Raw genomic sequence first — 15,929 nt, 5'->3', positions numbered from 1 at the left:
ATGGTGATCTCCAGGAAGAAGTGTATGTGGTTCAACCTGAAGGGTTCGTTGTGAAGAATCAAGAGCACAAGGTCTACAAGCTTTCAAAGGCACTCTACGGTCTACGCCAAGCACCTCGGGCATGGAACACGCGCCTCGACAAGTGCATGAAGGGCATCGGATTTGCAAGATGCACTCAGGAGCAGGCGGTATACACAAGGAGTAACAGAGGGGATACACTCATTGTTGGCGTGTACGTGGACGACTTGATCGTTACGGGCTTGAGGGCGGATGAGATAAAGTTTTTCAAGCAACAAATGATGAAGGAGTTCGAGATGAGTGACCTTGGATTACTTTCTTATTATCTTGGCATCGAGGTGGATCAGCGAGATGATTGTATTGCACTAAGGCAGGCGGCCTATGCGAAGAAGGTTTTGGGTCAGTTCGGCATGATGGATTGCAACCCGACGCAATATCCTATGGAAACAAAGCTAAAGCTTGGAAAGGATTCCGAAGGAACACTGGTGGACGTGGCGGAGTATAGACGCATTATCGGATCTTTGAGGTATCTAACTCACACCCGACCCGATATCACATATGCCGTGGGGATTGTGAGTAGGTACATGGAGCACCCTACAGTTTTGCATCGACAGGTTGTCAAGCATATTTTGAGGTACGTGAAGGGTACTATGTCCTACGGATTGGTGTACAAACGAGGTCGAGGCAATGAAGAGTTGGTGGGATTCACTGACAGTGATCTTGCGGGAGATGTTGATGACAGGCGCAGCACAGGCGGCATGGCATTTTATCTAGGTGACAGTTTGGTCACTTGGACATCACAGAAGCAGAAGACGGTGACATTATCATCCTGCGAGGCAGAATTTATGGCGGCAAATGCAGCAGCGTGCCAAGGTTTGTGGTTGAGGAGTTTAATCAGTGAGGTGATTGGGTGTGAGCCCAAGCCGGTTACACTCTTCGTCGACAACAAGTCCGCGATTGCCTTGATGAAGAATCCAGTTTTCCATGGAAGAAGCAAGCATATCGACACACGTTTTCACTTCATTCGTGAGTGTGTTGAGCGAGGACAGATTAAAGTGGAGTTCGTAAGCACGAGCGAGCAGCGAGCGGATATTCTCACGAAGGCACTAGCAAGGGTGAAGTTCATCGAGATGCGGGAGCTACTAGGAGTAAGGAACTTAGAGTCTCGTCCAGATTAAGGGGGAGAATGTGAGTTGTTAATCAGTCCGGATTGTTAGTTGAGTTCAAGTTAGTAGATAGAATTCTAGTTAGAATAGAATACTAGTTAGTGGATAGTTTTTTCTAGTTATTGGATAAAGATTAGAGTTGTAATCTTATCCCTATGTCTTTATATATATGTAAACAATTGATGAGTTCAGAAAAAAACGTGAATAAAGAAATCACAAGAGTTTCCTGCTCCAATATTTTGTTCCTGCTCCTTTACAAATCGGGTTCATCAACCAAAAATAGAGCCTTCTTTCTCTGTTTTCTTTGCTGTTGTCCGGTCTCCCAGAAATCATTGTTTTACAGGTTTTGTTTAGAGCTTACAGGTTGTGTACTTGGGCCGATCCTATTCTCAAAGCCAACAAGCCCCAGTACCCGACCCGACAACTTCCAAGCTGAAGGTAACCAAGACTGGCAATCTGATCCTCTACAACTCCAATATTTGAGTTTGGTCATCCAACTCAAGTTCATATTTATCATCATCCACCAACATTAACGTCGCAATACTTCTTGATACCGGGAATTTCATTCTCGGATATCAAACAAACTCACCTGCTATACTCTGGCAAAGCTTCGATCACATAACTGACACCTGGGTACCTCATGGATGGATCGGAATGAATAAAGTCACCGGCAAGTACCAAACTATTACTTCATGGATACTATAGAACCCAGTGGCCTCCACCAGTTTATTTTCTCGTGGAGCAATTCGAAGAGTTATTAGACTAGTGTAATCTGGAATGGAGAATCCTTCGGCTTGCTCCCTGGAATGAGTGTGTACCATCTTTACAATTGTTGTAATTTTGAACTGAGTAGTGAAGAAAAACTTTGGCAGGCTAGTATGATAGAGAATTAGAGAGAGAGAGAGATGTAGAAGAAAATAGAGAATTTGGTGCTTTTTTTTATTCATATCAAATTCTCCCACTCATGTGTTTATATAGACTTATACATGATCCTTCATACTCTACACATTTACTTTCATAGAATACAAAGAGTCATCTCTTAGAATACCACCCCACTTATTATACTTTGACTCTTAGGATTCTCTTCCATCTAGGATATCACACTATGGATCTTGGGTTATTTAGGTTGCTAAACACTGATTAGTTCAACACTCCTCCTCAGAGGTTAGCAGGTTTAACACCTATTAGTTCTCGAAGTGTGTAGAAGTGATCCTTCGGCAAAGCTTTAGTGAGAATGTCTACAGCTTGATATTCAGTTTTGCAGTAGATGACCTCCATCTCCTTGTCCACGATCGTGTTCCTGATGAAGTGGTATTTTCTCTTGATATGTCTCGTCCTTTGGTGGAAGACAGGGTTCTTTTCCATTACGATCGCTGACTTGTTGTCACAGAGGAGAGGAGTAGGTTGCAGTTGTTTTTCACCAATGTCTTCAAGCACATCCCTCAGCCACTTCATTTGTGATGCTGCTTGAGAAGCCGCCACGTACTCGGCTTCTGTAGTTGATAGTGTTACGGACTCCTGCTTCATCAACGCCCAGGAGAACACACCCGATCCAAGTGTGAAGCAGTATCCAGAGGTACTCTTCATGTCATCTTCATCACCTCCCCAGTCACTATCGCAGAATCTGAATAGCTTTGCTGAGGAGTTCTTCTCAAAATGGATCCCACAATTCTGGGTTCCTTGGATGTACCTAAGGACCTGTTTGGAAACTCCCATGTGCACTCTTGTTGCACAATGCATGAACCTGCTTAAGAGACTTGAGGCAAACATGAGGTCAGGTCGAGTATTAGAGAGGCAGAGGAGACTCCCTATGATACTTCTGTAGAGGTTGAGGTCTTCTCCTTCGGTACCGTCTCCCTTCTTAAGTTTATCACTGACAACCAGTGGGGTAGAGACGGGCTTGTAGTCTGTCATGCCGAACTTCTTCAAGACTGACTGTGCATAGGCCTGCTGATAAATGATGATGCCATCTTCGTCCTGTTGGATCACCATGCCAAGAAAGTGGTGAAGGAGGCCTAAATCTGTCATATCGTACACCTCCATCATGTCTTTCTTGAACTCATGCATAAGATTCTCACTGTTGCCTATATAGATAATATCGTCTACATATACAGCTATAATGAGAATATCTACCTCATCTCTTCGAATGTAAAGTGTGGCTTCACTAAGGCTCCTTTTGAAGTTGTGTTGGGTGAAGTAGGAGTTGACCTCTTCATACTACGTCATTGGTGCTTGCTTGAGACTGTAGAGTGCCTTGTGGAGCTTGTAGACTTTATTCTCGGCTCTCGCAACTTCGAACCCTTGCGGTTGATGGATGTAGACTTCTTCTTGTAGCACCCCATTGAGGAATGTCGACTTCACATCGAGCTGGAATACCTTCCACCCTTTGTCAACAGCTAGAGCAATCAAGAGACGAATTGTCTCTAGTCTGGAGACATGGGCAAAGGTTTCATTGAAGTCCACTCCGGGCTTCTGTGAATAGCCTTTCGCCACAACCTATGCCTTCTTCTTGTTGATAGACCCGTCAATGTTTAGCTTAGTCTTATAGACCCACTTGATGCTGATGATTGGCTTGGCTGCAGGTTTCTCTACCAGCTCCCAGGTGCCATTTTTCTCTATCATGGAGATCTCCTCCTGCATGGCTTTCTTCCAATCTTTTTCTTTGATGGCTTCTTCAAATGGCTCAGACTCCAATATGCAAAAATTACATGAAGCGTAAATCTCATAAGATTTCTGTATCTTAATGGAGTTTTATCTGAGGAGGAGGAAGAACTGGGACTAGAGTTGGATGGTGTGCTTGAGGAGGTAGCACTTGATCTTAGTGTGGTTGAGTCGGAGCTTGTTGAACTCGAACCGTTTTGTGGAGTTTTTACTTCTGGCTCTGGATCTGGATCTTGGGTGCTCTCTGAATCTAGGTAGATGAAGTTTGTGGGCACCTGCTCCTCCTTCTTGAGATCCCAGTTCCACTTGGCTGATTCGTCAAAGACCACATCTCGTATGATGATGATCTTTTGAGTCTTCAGGTTGAAGAGCCTGTAGCCCTTCGTATGACTTGTGTATCCCATAAAGATACACCTTCTTATGTTCTCCTCCAGTTTGGATCTCAACTGGCCTGGGATATGAGCAAAACAAACATAACCGAAAACCTTAAGGTGGTTTAAGGATGGTTTTCTACTTGAGAATGCTTCGAAGGGTGTCTTGTCCTTCAATGCTCTTGTTGGATATCGGTTGAGAAGATACACTGCGGTGTTGACTGCTTCTCCCCAGAACTTGTAGGGAAGGTTCTTCTCATGTAGGAGACTCTTGGCCATCTCCACGATAGTCCGGTTCTTCCTTTCTTCCACTCCGTTCTATTGAAGAGTGTATGGACATGTGGTTTGCTTCTCGATGCCAAGGTTGCTGCAGAAGTCCTCGAACTCTGCTGAAGTGTACTCTCCACCCCGATCACTTTGAATCTTCTTGATCTCCAAGTCTATTTGTCTTTCCATCATTGCTTTGTACTTTTGGAAGACGGTGAAAGCTTCTGATTTGAGCCTCAAAAAGTAGATCCAGGCCATCCTGCTAAAGTCATTAATAAAAGTGATAAAATATTTATTGCCGGCTAGGGACTCCGTCTTCATTGGACCACATAGGTCCGTATGGATCAACTCCAAAGGCTTTGTTTCCCTCCATGCTCCTTCCTTTGGGAACTCACCTCGGTGCTGCTTGCCTTTCATGCAACTGGAGCAGACACCTTCAACTCCTTCAATGGTTGGGAGGCCATACACCATTTCTCTGCTTTGAAGAGTCTTGAGGCTTTGGAAGTTGAGATGCCCGAGCCACTTGTGCCATAGCCAGGAGGAGTTCACCTCTTCGACTTTTAGAGCTTGAGTGTTCAAGTAGTGCAGTGAGAGAGGAAAACTTCTGTTGGGTTGCATCTTGACTTTGGCCACTAAGTTGTTAAAACTCCTATCATCATAGATCTTCACTGCTTGATCACTAAAAACTAGAAAATAACCGTTAAGGAGCATTTGACCTACACTTAACAGATTTTCCTCTAGACCCGGTACAAGCATTACATCCTTGATGTATCTTTTTCCTTTCTTTGTATTTACAACCAAGATACCCTTTCCTTCAGATTTTACAATATTCTCATTTTCCATCTTAACACTACCAAGATAGGATGTGTCTAAGTCTATCAACAGTGACCGGTTCGCGATCATGTGGTTACTATAGCCACTGTCAATATACCAAAGACTACCATCGTTATCTTTTCCTCTATGACAAGCAAATAAAACATTACATTCGTCGTCCTATTCTTGGTTTTCAAAGACTTGTCGGCAGTTTTGGTTTTGATTTCCTTGAGTCCTGTACTGATCTTTGGTATGCCCAAATCTGGAGCAGTTGGTGCACTTGGGCTTCCCCTCGAACCAGCACTTCCCTTGATGAGACTTGCCGTAAGTTCTACATGTGGATTTGCTACCTTCTTGGGAGTTGCCACTTTGTTGTTGTTGTTGAGGCTTTGGAGCAAAATTGGGATTGCCTCCTTTTTTTCTTCTTCTTTTGCTTCTGGCTCTGTTGTTGATTTGAGCTCATGTTGAAGCTTTGGAAGGCTCTCTCCATGGTAGAAGCTTCATTCCTCTTCTCAAGCTTTTGGTCAAACGCCTTGATGGATGTGATTGCCTCTTGTAATGAAAGCTTCTCCATATCTTTTGTTTCTTCTATCACACTTACAATAGGGTCATATCTACTAGAGAGAGAAATAAGAATTTTTTGAACTACTCTTTGATTTGTTACATCTTCACCATATATTTTTAATTGATTTATAACATTAGTGAATCTAGTAAGAAAATTATCGAGTCTTTCTTCTACTCTCATAGAGATTTGCTCAAACTCTTTTCTAATAATTTGAAGCTTAACCGCCCGTACCTTTTCACTTCCATGGTACTCTTCTTGGAGGATGTCTCACGCTGCCTTTGTTGTCTCCTCATTGGAGATCCTGGGGAAGATAGAGTAGGAGATGGCATTTTGGATCAACTCGAGGGCTTTGGCATCCCTCATGTAGTTGAGCTTTAATATCTTCTGCTCCGCCGGGGTGAGAGAGTCTTCGTCTTTTGGCACCTCGAAACCTTTCTCCACCAGCTTCCAAAGGTCATGCGCTCTGAATATCATCCTCATCTTGATCCGCCAAAAGTTGTAGTTCTCCTTGGAGAAGATCGGTATTCGTATCTCGCCGGAGGTAGGTTTTGGGTCAGACTCAATGACTATTAGGTCAGCCACTTGAACCCGTGATGAAGTTGGAGAATCGACGGTTGTATCGATCATTTTGAGGAGGCTATTTGGAAGAGTTTTGGTAGTGGGTGTTGGTGTTTTTGTAGAGGTAAGGTTTCTTTACACTCAGTTGTCGTAACGAAGCTCTGATACCATGTTATAATTTTGAACTGAGTAGTGAAGAAAAACTTTGGCTAAGGCTAGTATGATAGAGAATTAGAGAGAGAGAGAGATGTAGAAGAAGATAGAGAATTCAGTACTTTTGTTTTCTTTTTTTTATTCATATCAAATTCTCCCACTCATGGGTTTATATAGACTTATACATGATCCTTCATACTCTACACATTTATTTTCATATAATACAAAGAGTCATCTCTTAGAATACCACCTTACTTATTATACTTTGACTCTTAGGATTCTCTTCCACCTAGGATATCACACTATGGCTCTTGGGTTATTTAGGTTGCTAAACATTGATTAGTTCAACAATAGTTACAAGTTTGTCAATGATGATAAGCACAGGTATTTCACTACAAATCTCACTGATGAGCCATATTTGACACGGAATGTGATGCACTCTTCTGGTCAACTTCAGCAGTGGGTGTGGTTTGATGATGCTAAAGGTTGGGAGTTGTTTTGGGTGCAGCCAGTCTCTCCTTGTGACGTGTATTCTGTTTGTGGAGTCTACAGTATTTGTGATCAATCGTGGAAACCCCCTTGCACCTGTCCACATGGTTTTACACCGACTTCTGTTAGCGATTGGAAGCTTAATGGATGGAATTCAGGGTGCAAGAGGAAAACCCAGTGCGCTTACAAGAACTCGACTTCCGGAGAAAAAGATGGGTTTTTGCCAATACCCAGTGTGCATTTACCTGCAGACTCAAAACAACAGTTGGGAAGAAAAGGTGCTGAAGAATGTGAATTGGCTTGTTTGAAGAATTGCTCATGTACTGCTTACGCTTATGAGAGTGGGTGTCCAATTTGGAGCAGAGACATTCAAAATCTTCAAAATCTTTCGGAAGGTGACAATAGGGCTGGTACTCTTTACCTGAGGCTTGCAGCTTCTGACCTTCCGAAGAAAATTAGTGAAATGAAATCAATCAGAAGGATTGATGTAAGTGCAGCAATAGCAATAGTATTGTCAGCTATTATTGCGTTGACCATGATATTCATTAGAAAACGGCGTGAAGCATCAAAACCCTCCGAGGGTCCTTTGGTTTAATATAGTTACAGTGACTTGCAGGGCATAACAAAGAATTTCACTACAAAGCTTGGCAGTGGAGATTTTGGTTTGGTCTTCAAAGGACTTCTATCTGATTCAGATTTTGTAGTTGTGAAAAGACTTGAAGGGGTTCAACAAGGCAAGAAGGAGTTTCGAAATGAGTTGAGAATGTTAGGAAGAATTCAGCATGTTAATCTATTCCGTCTTTGTGGCTTCTGTTGTGAAGGAACCGAAAGGATGCTGGTCTATGATTACATGCCAAATGGGTCTTTAGATAACCACCTCTTTTGAAAACAATCCACGACTTTAGATTGCAAGACAAGATACCAAATCATACTAGGAACTGCGAGGGGATTAGCGTATCTCCATGAAGAGTGTAGAGAATACATTATCCACTGTGATATAAAGCCAAAGAACATACTCTTAGATTTTGAGTTTTGTCCGAGGTTATCAAATTTTGGCATGGCAAAGCTCCTTGTCCATGATTTTATCGAGTAATAACAACAATTAGGGGAACCATAGGCTATCTAACACCAGAATGGATTGAAGGAGTACCAATAACACCTAAAGCCGATGTCTATAGCTTCGGTATGATGCTATTTGAGATAGTATTTGGTAGAAGAAATTCAAAGTTGGCTGAAGGAGGGAGCATCAGGTATTTTCTGTTCAGGCTGACAGCAAAGTCGTCACAGGCAAAGTTCTTAGCCTGCTAGATGAGGATTTGAATGGTTCTGTCGATGCTTCGGAGCTGAATAGAGTATGTAGAGTTGTGTGCTGGTGCATTCAAGAATTTGAGGCGGATAGGCCATAAATGGCTGAAGTTGTCAAAACCTTGGAAGGGGTTTTAGATCTGAAGATGCCTCTGCTTCCTACAATTCTTCAACGTCTTGCTGAGGAGGTTTCCACGGTCAGTTACTATGAATAGTCACTTGGGATGTGCTCTCTTTCTTGTGTTTAAAAAGGTCACATTAGTGCTAATGTAGATATCATATTTCTATAAAAAAAATGGCTAATGGTGGCAGTTTTGTAAATAAAACTTTTCTAGAGATTTCTATAAACTTTGTTTGGTTCAAAAAATTTTACAGAAAAAGTTTTCTATTATGTACAGAAAAATACTTAAATTTTTAGAAATCAATTTCCGCTCAAAATGAGCTAAAATCACCCAGAAATCTGACAACATTACTATTAAATTAATAAATTGAGACCCGTACCCAATTTCCACCCCATTTGAGATTTCTCGTGCCCTAAAAATCTTAGAAAACAACTAGGGCTTCATTCTCGTTTCTGCCTTCTTCCTCGTTCCCGCCCCCAAACCCAACTTCCCTCCTCGATTTGGTTCACGCCTTCGTTCTCATTCTCGTTTCCGCTCCCAAACCTAATAGTGATATCATTCTCGTTCTCATTCTCGTTCTCGTTCTCATTCTTGTCCTCAAATGTGGTGGATTAGTTTGGGGATTTATAGCTCGTCGGGCTTCTTGCTGTGTGGGTTGGTTAAGCAATTGGTTTGGGGATTTGAGCTATGTTTTCGCGGTTGAACTTCTGAGCTATTGAAGTATAAAACAAAAACCCTAAACCCTATTAATTTTTCGCATTTGGTTTAGGAATTTCGGAGCTCTTGCGGTTGATTTTTTTGTCAATTATTTTACATTTTTATTTTATGAGATACTATGGTTCTTCGTCCGATCTTGATTAGTGGTTGATTTTGTTAGACCCTAGAGGGGGGATGATTAGGGTCTTATGCTAATCTAATCCGATTAAATGCCAATTAAAATTAATTATCAAGTTATCCTAGTAAGTATGAAATGCAACAAGATGTGTAAGCTAGGATAAACAATATGAACAAATAGATATATCCTATATGATGAATATATATATATGCAAGGATATATAAACTAACACAAGATGATATATCCTATCAAAGAGATATACAATGTGATATATGAAAGGATATGCAAACACAAGGGTAAACAATCTAAATAGGATAGTGGATGAAAAGAATGAGCAATGCACAATTGGCGATATAAGATGAATGCAAAAACAAATACGCCAAAGACAAACTCAAACAAGCAATATGATCACGGAGTTCGGACCTTCCGTCCTACGTCTCCGATCCCCACTCCCGGGGAGAAATCCACTATCAACCGGGTTTTCTACGTTCACCCGAACAATGTTTACACCTCACACTCGGTTTTCTAGCTAACCGAAAACTTTACAATCAACACACTATTGTAATCCCACTCTACACCCACTAAGTGTTGGACCTAGCCGTGTCTCCCTCAAGTGCTCGGTTACAACCTCTCCCTAGGCTCGTCAACCGACGCCCCTCCTCTTGGGACGATCCCCGACTCTCACCACACACTCCTCACTTGGTGTACAAGTGTATTACAAAGTGAATCTCTCAATAAGCACAATATAACAAATGATTGTTCTCAACTATGGATGAGAACACAATGAAAGCACAACTCAAAGTTACAATCTCTCACCACCCAACTATATTATGTATGTAATTACTAAAAGCTCAATGTGGGTGTGTGTAACAATGAGTAAAATAAAATCTAACTCAAATAGCAAACTAGCAATAATAAGAATATGAAAATCAATAATGAAATTGCTAGAGAAAAGAGTTAGAAAACTTCTCTATGAACACAAAGAAGAGGATGAAGGGGGTTGAGAATGAATCCCTCAATCTGTAGTGAAAACTTCCTCCTTTGTAAACAGAAACTCAAACTCAAACAAACAGTAAAACCCTAAACCCTTGTTTAAACACGTTGTTTAAAAACTTCTTTAAAACATTCTTGGATCATGGAAATTAGAACAGCAATAGGGTATTTATACCCTCTCAAAACTCAGCCAAAACTCCCAAAACAAAAGACCAAAAACACCCCAGCAACGATAATAAAAATAGCCGTTGGAAGCAGTCAGAACGAGCGGCGGTCGACCGAAGAAATTCGCGGTCGACCGACGGAAATTTCGGTCGACCGCTATCCAGGTGAAACACGAGAAAAACACCAGCTGACTTATCCGGTCGACCAGTGCGGTCGACCGAAGGAAGCTCTCGGTCGACCGCGGCGGTTGACCGACGAACTCTCTGTCGCCCAGTGAACACGAGAACTCAGGTTCGGTCGACCGAAAACTGACATATTCAAAAAACTGTTTTGCTGATTTTAAAGTGCTGTTTAAAAATATCAAATAAATTCCAAAAAATATAAAACTTTGGGGAATGATTATAGACATGATAATAAACATGCTACAACTATTGGTTTCAAAAAAGAACTTCTCAAATGAAAAATATCATCATTTTGCAAGATAGTCCAAAACACAAAAATGTAGACATGTGAATTTTAACATTTTGGCTAAACCAACTTTTGAAACTTTACAAATGATTTTATAGACTTGAAGAAAGATGTAAACTATTGTTATGAAATCTATAAATAATGAATGTAGTATTTTATCAAAATACACATATAATGCACTAAAACATGATTTCATTTAACTAACTAAAATTGATATTGATGAAATCATATATATGCATATGAGTATGAAACAAAAATATGTTTTCTAATTATATTCAATTGTTTCATAGTAAAACTTGAAAACTATCAAACCAAAACATATATGTATATATATAACTATATATATACAAAAACCAAAACGTGTATGTGTGTATATGATTGAGCTTAAAGTACTAACACACATAATATAAATTCCTAAACTAAATTACCCAAGCAATGATCTTGATCTTCAATAAGCTTGACTTGGTACACTTTGCGGATGAAGCTTGAACTTGATCTTTAACTTGAATTGTATGTTGCTTCACTCCACAATTCCGCCAACCTCCATTTGATATCGTCGTTGAAGCGCTATTTCATCCATTCTCCAACTACGTTGTTTGTCTACAAAACATAGGAATGCACAAACACTAGACAAACAACATTAGTAGTAAATTGTTTATTAAACATCATCAAAACAAGAAGGCCAACAGCTTTTACTACTATTGTGACTTGATTAGCGCTTGATTTTATGAATCAATGGACCAGTTAACAAATGAAGAAAATTATTGGTTGATTTTAACCCGATTGTGGCAACATGAGTCTATAAATTGTTGGATGAGAAAATTGTGACAACATGAGAAAATTTTGACCCGATAGTGATATGCAAACATCGTCATTGTTAATTCAATCCTATGCATTTCTATGTTGTACAAATTCATTTATTAATATTGCTTGCATATATTACAAAGGATCCATTTTTCATTTAGTGTTATTCTTCATGACTTCATAAATGTTTTAAACTTTAATCTTTGTAATTCATGTAGATGGATGGTTTAAATGAAGAACAAATAAAGAGGATGTGTGCTAATACAACTATATCTTCCATGGTTACAATAATAGCTTGTTTATTGAGAATTCGTGCTAGGCGCAAATCAATTTGTAATATTCCAAGAGGCTGATTTTAGAGCTTGTTTCGCTCACTATTCTACATTGTGGGGTTTTTGGTTGATATTCATGCTCGTTGTCGAGCTGTTGGGGCTATTTGTTTTGTTACTATGCTGATTTTGAACTTGGTTAGCTCTATATTATGGGGGGGTTGGTTGATATTCGTGCGCGTGAGTTAAGAGATCGTTCATATTCTAATTTGTGTAGGGGATATAGTTACAATAGGGACACATCCACCACTTGTTTTGGTCTCTAACTTTCAAAGTATTGGCTCTTAGCATTATTTCTGCTTCGTCCATTATATCCCACATCTCATCACACTCTCTATTTTCATCTGTATATAAAAATAATTCTTCATATGTTGGTTTCTGTGGTACTTTCTAAGCGTACTGATTACAAAAAAAACCAGACTCTGGTCATTGGAAAATATTAATAGAATTTATAGTTTTTTAAACCAAAATACATATCTTTGGATTTGATGAACTTGACGAGTAACCACAGTCTCTAACACTCTTACTCATATTTTTCAATTGTGGAAATCTTGTATTCATGGATAGTTAAGGATAAAAGGATTTTACAGCCTGTTTGGTAACTAGGATTTTATTTTAAATACTGTATTTGGCTCAATTCTATTGTTTGGATCTAGAAGAATTTGAATATTGGATATTGGCCCAAATCCATTAACATTTTAAACCTATACTAAGTCCATAATTCTATAGGTCCATAATTCTAAATCCCAACGGGTGGGCTGTCATTTGCAATTCCATCTTCTCTCTCCACTTCCGCTCTTGTGATCTCCCTCCCTCCTCCCTCCCCCTCCCCCTGCTCTCGTGATCTCTCTTCCCTCCCCACTTCTGCTCTCGCGATCTCCCTCCCTCCCCACTTCCGCTCTCAACCAGTGGTGGTGACGACGGCGACGATGAGGAGATCCAGTTTCAACACCGGCGGTGGCGACGACGAGGAGGAGGAGGAGGAGGAGGAGGAGATCCAGTTTCACCTGCAAGGAAGACAGCGATCATCGAAAATGGTGAGAACTTCTCAATCCTCTATCTCTAGTTCCACCGAACCCCTAAATTCTAGATTCAAACTTTATTCTCTCGATTTTGATGGTATTGTAGGTAAATTTTTATAGGGAAAATCCCCCAAAACCAACTCTCATTTTGAATAAATCTTTCGACCCTGATAATGTTATTTGTTTCTCGAAAAATCCCCCAAAACCAACTCTCATTTTGAATAAATCTTTCGACCCTGATAATGTTATTTGTTTCTCGAAATCACTTCTTTGATTCACTCATTTTGAATAAATCTTTCGACCCTGATAATGTTATTTGTTTCTCGAAATCACTTCTTTGATTCAAAACGAACATCGATTAAGGGTTTCAAAAATTTTGAGAAACAATATTTCACTTCCTGTAGAAAAAAAGACTTAGAGAAAGATATAGGAATGACATCTTATAATTCTTATTGTCCTCCTATTAATGTGTTGGCTTGCGTATGGATGAAGAATATATATTTTCTCCATGTAAAATTTCAAAAGATTAATAATCATGTGCCTTGTTTGTGTTGGCATCCCATGATGTCTTCTCAGTAGAGAAAAGAAATTTATTCTAGAGATGTGATAATGTAGTTTATTGGTCCATTTTAGATCCATTCATTAGTCGACAACTATACAAAATCAAAGCTCTAGATAATTAAATATCTGTCTTTGTACTTGATTTACTTTTTTGCGAGATAGTCAATATATGTTTGCATATGTGTTTGAATTTGAGTTATAGAATCATTATTTTTTGTTTCATATTATTATCTTTAGTGTTTGATAATTTTGTTTAGTAATTCTAAATTTGTTATTCTTTTCCTTTACATTTAGTCTATGTTAAATGGTCTGATTCTATCTCTTAGATAAGTGTAGTTTTACACATTAAATTTTGATGATGAAACAGTTTAGGAGAAAATGTCAGACCAACAAAGTTTACATGGTCAAAGGAAACGTGCAAGGGAAGAAGTAGGTGAAGATGATAAAAATGTTGGAAACAGGGTGTAGACCCAAACCTGTTAGCGGAGAGCTTTCAGGTGAGTGCGAAGGCAAGGCGAGCTCGTGTCCGATGTCCGGTGACCTTGATGGGCTTCAGGCGAGGTCCAGGTCAAGGCAAGCTCAAGATCGAAGTCAGTGGCTGCAGGCGAGGTCCTCAACGACTTTCAGGCAAGGTCGCGGCTGATTGCAGGGGAGCTCGAAGAGGATCAACAGGCGAGGTCGATGCGAGATCTTGCAGGAAAGCTCGAGCAGAGCAGTCTACAAGCGAGTCGACGCAGGCGGGGTCTCTCTCTTAGCGGGCGAGGTTCTGGCTAGATCTCGCCTGCAGGTGAGGTGTGGACGAGGTCCTGGAGAGCAAATCTTGATGTCGCATGTTTGGGTGCACGGAGCTCGCTTGTGCGTCGTGTGTTGGATCCAGCTGGATCCCACTCGTTTTGGCCCTAGGTTTTCTTATTTAAGAGAACCCTGTGCACGAGAATGCACTGAGTTTTTTCTCAGCAAATTAAAGGTAGAAGCCAGACGGCGGCCATTTATTGATGAGCTCCAGTAGCAGCTTTGAGCCGAGATTTTTCAGAGGAAAAATCTCATGATCCTGTAGCGATTTTTACATTGAATCTTGAGAAGAGATTTTCCAAGTTGGAAAATCACGTGCCTTATTTAAACAACAGAGAGTCTCTGTTGGTTCCTTGAGATATCTCAAGTTGAGATCTGCTCTTATACAAGCTTGTAATCTTCTTTAATATAAAGGAAATTATTTGTGTGGCTCCCGAGGACGTAGGCAAGTTGCCAAACCTCGTTAAAACTTGATGTTCTTTTTCTTGTAATTTTTAATTTGCTGTGATTTCTTCTTTCTATTGCTTAACACAAGTTCTAGTAGGGCAAATTCCACAGAGGATTCATATTTGATAGGTGGTCGAGTAGCTTGAATTCCCCAACAACTGGTATCAGAACCCTTGTTCAGATCTGTGTGTGTAAGAAATGGTAGAAGAAGGCAAATCAAAAATTGAGAAGTTTGACAGATTAGATTTCGCCTACTGGAAGTCATAGATGGAGAACTATCTGTACCAGAAGGATCTTTACCGTCCATTGATGGGTAAAGCAAAAGGGAAGAAGAAGGATGAGATCGACGAGGACTAGGAAATATTGGATCGAAAAGCCCTGGGGCAGGTCCGATTGGCCCTCACGAAATCTATAGCACATAATATATTAAAGGAGAAAATGACGGTGGGGCTTATGGAAGCACTCGTAACGATGTACGAGCAACCGTCAGCTGTAAATAAGGTGCATCTCGTCAAAACGCTATTCAACCTCAAGATGGAAAAATGATGTTCCTTCACGATGCATCTCAGCGAGTTCAACACAATTGTTGATCAACTCATCTCAGTCGACATCACGTTTGATGACGAAGTGCAGGCCCTATTGATACTATCGCAGTTGCCGGATAGTTGGACAGGTTGTGTGACCGCAATCAGCAGCTCAACGGGGAAGGAGAAGTTGAAGCTGAACGAGGTGGTAGCTATGATTCTATCCGAGGAGGTTAAAAGAAAATATAATGAATCTGAAGATTCAGGTTCAGCCATAAGTCTCGAGCAGAGAGGCAGAAGCCATAATTAGGGGAACTAAAACAGGAATTGATTGAAGTCGAAGAAGAAGAGGTCAAACTCGAAGGTGAGACCTATCAAAGGGAAATGTTAGAATTACGGCCAAGAGGGCCACATGTCTTCTACCTGTAAAGCACCGAAGAATGACAAAAATGAGCAGGAGGCTCATATTGTGCAAGATGCATTGATTCTCACCATGGATAT

At 40.4% G+C, this 15,929-nt stretch overlaps 1 pseudogene; it reads left to right on the top strand.

Annotated features, from left to right (window-relative positions):
• The first annotated feature begins 7,005 nt into the window (after positions 1-7,005).
• On the top strand, positions 7,006-8,581 carry LOC109827060 (annotated as a pseudogene).
• The last annotated feature ends 7,348 nt before the right edge of the window (positions 8,582-15,929 follow it).

Source organism: Asparagus officinalis, unplaced genomic scaffold (assembly GCF_001876935.1).
Source record: "Asparagus officinalis unplaced genomic scaffold, Aspof.V1 AsparagusV1_Un12, whole genome shotgun sequence".
Taxonomy (NCBI): domain Eukaryota; kingdom Viridiplantae; phylum Streptophyta; class Magnoliopsida; order Asparagales; family Asparagaceae; genus Asparagus; species Asparagus officinalis.
The sequence above is the reverse complement of the archived record's forward strand: the minus strand, read 5'-3'. Positions and strand labels throughout refer to the sequence as shown.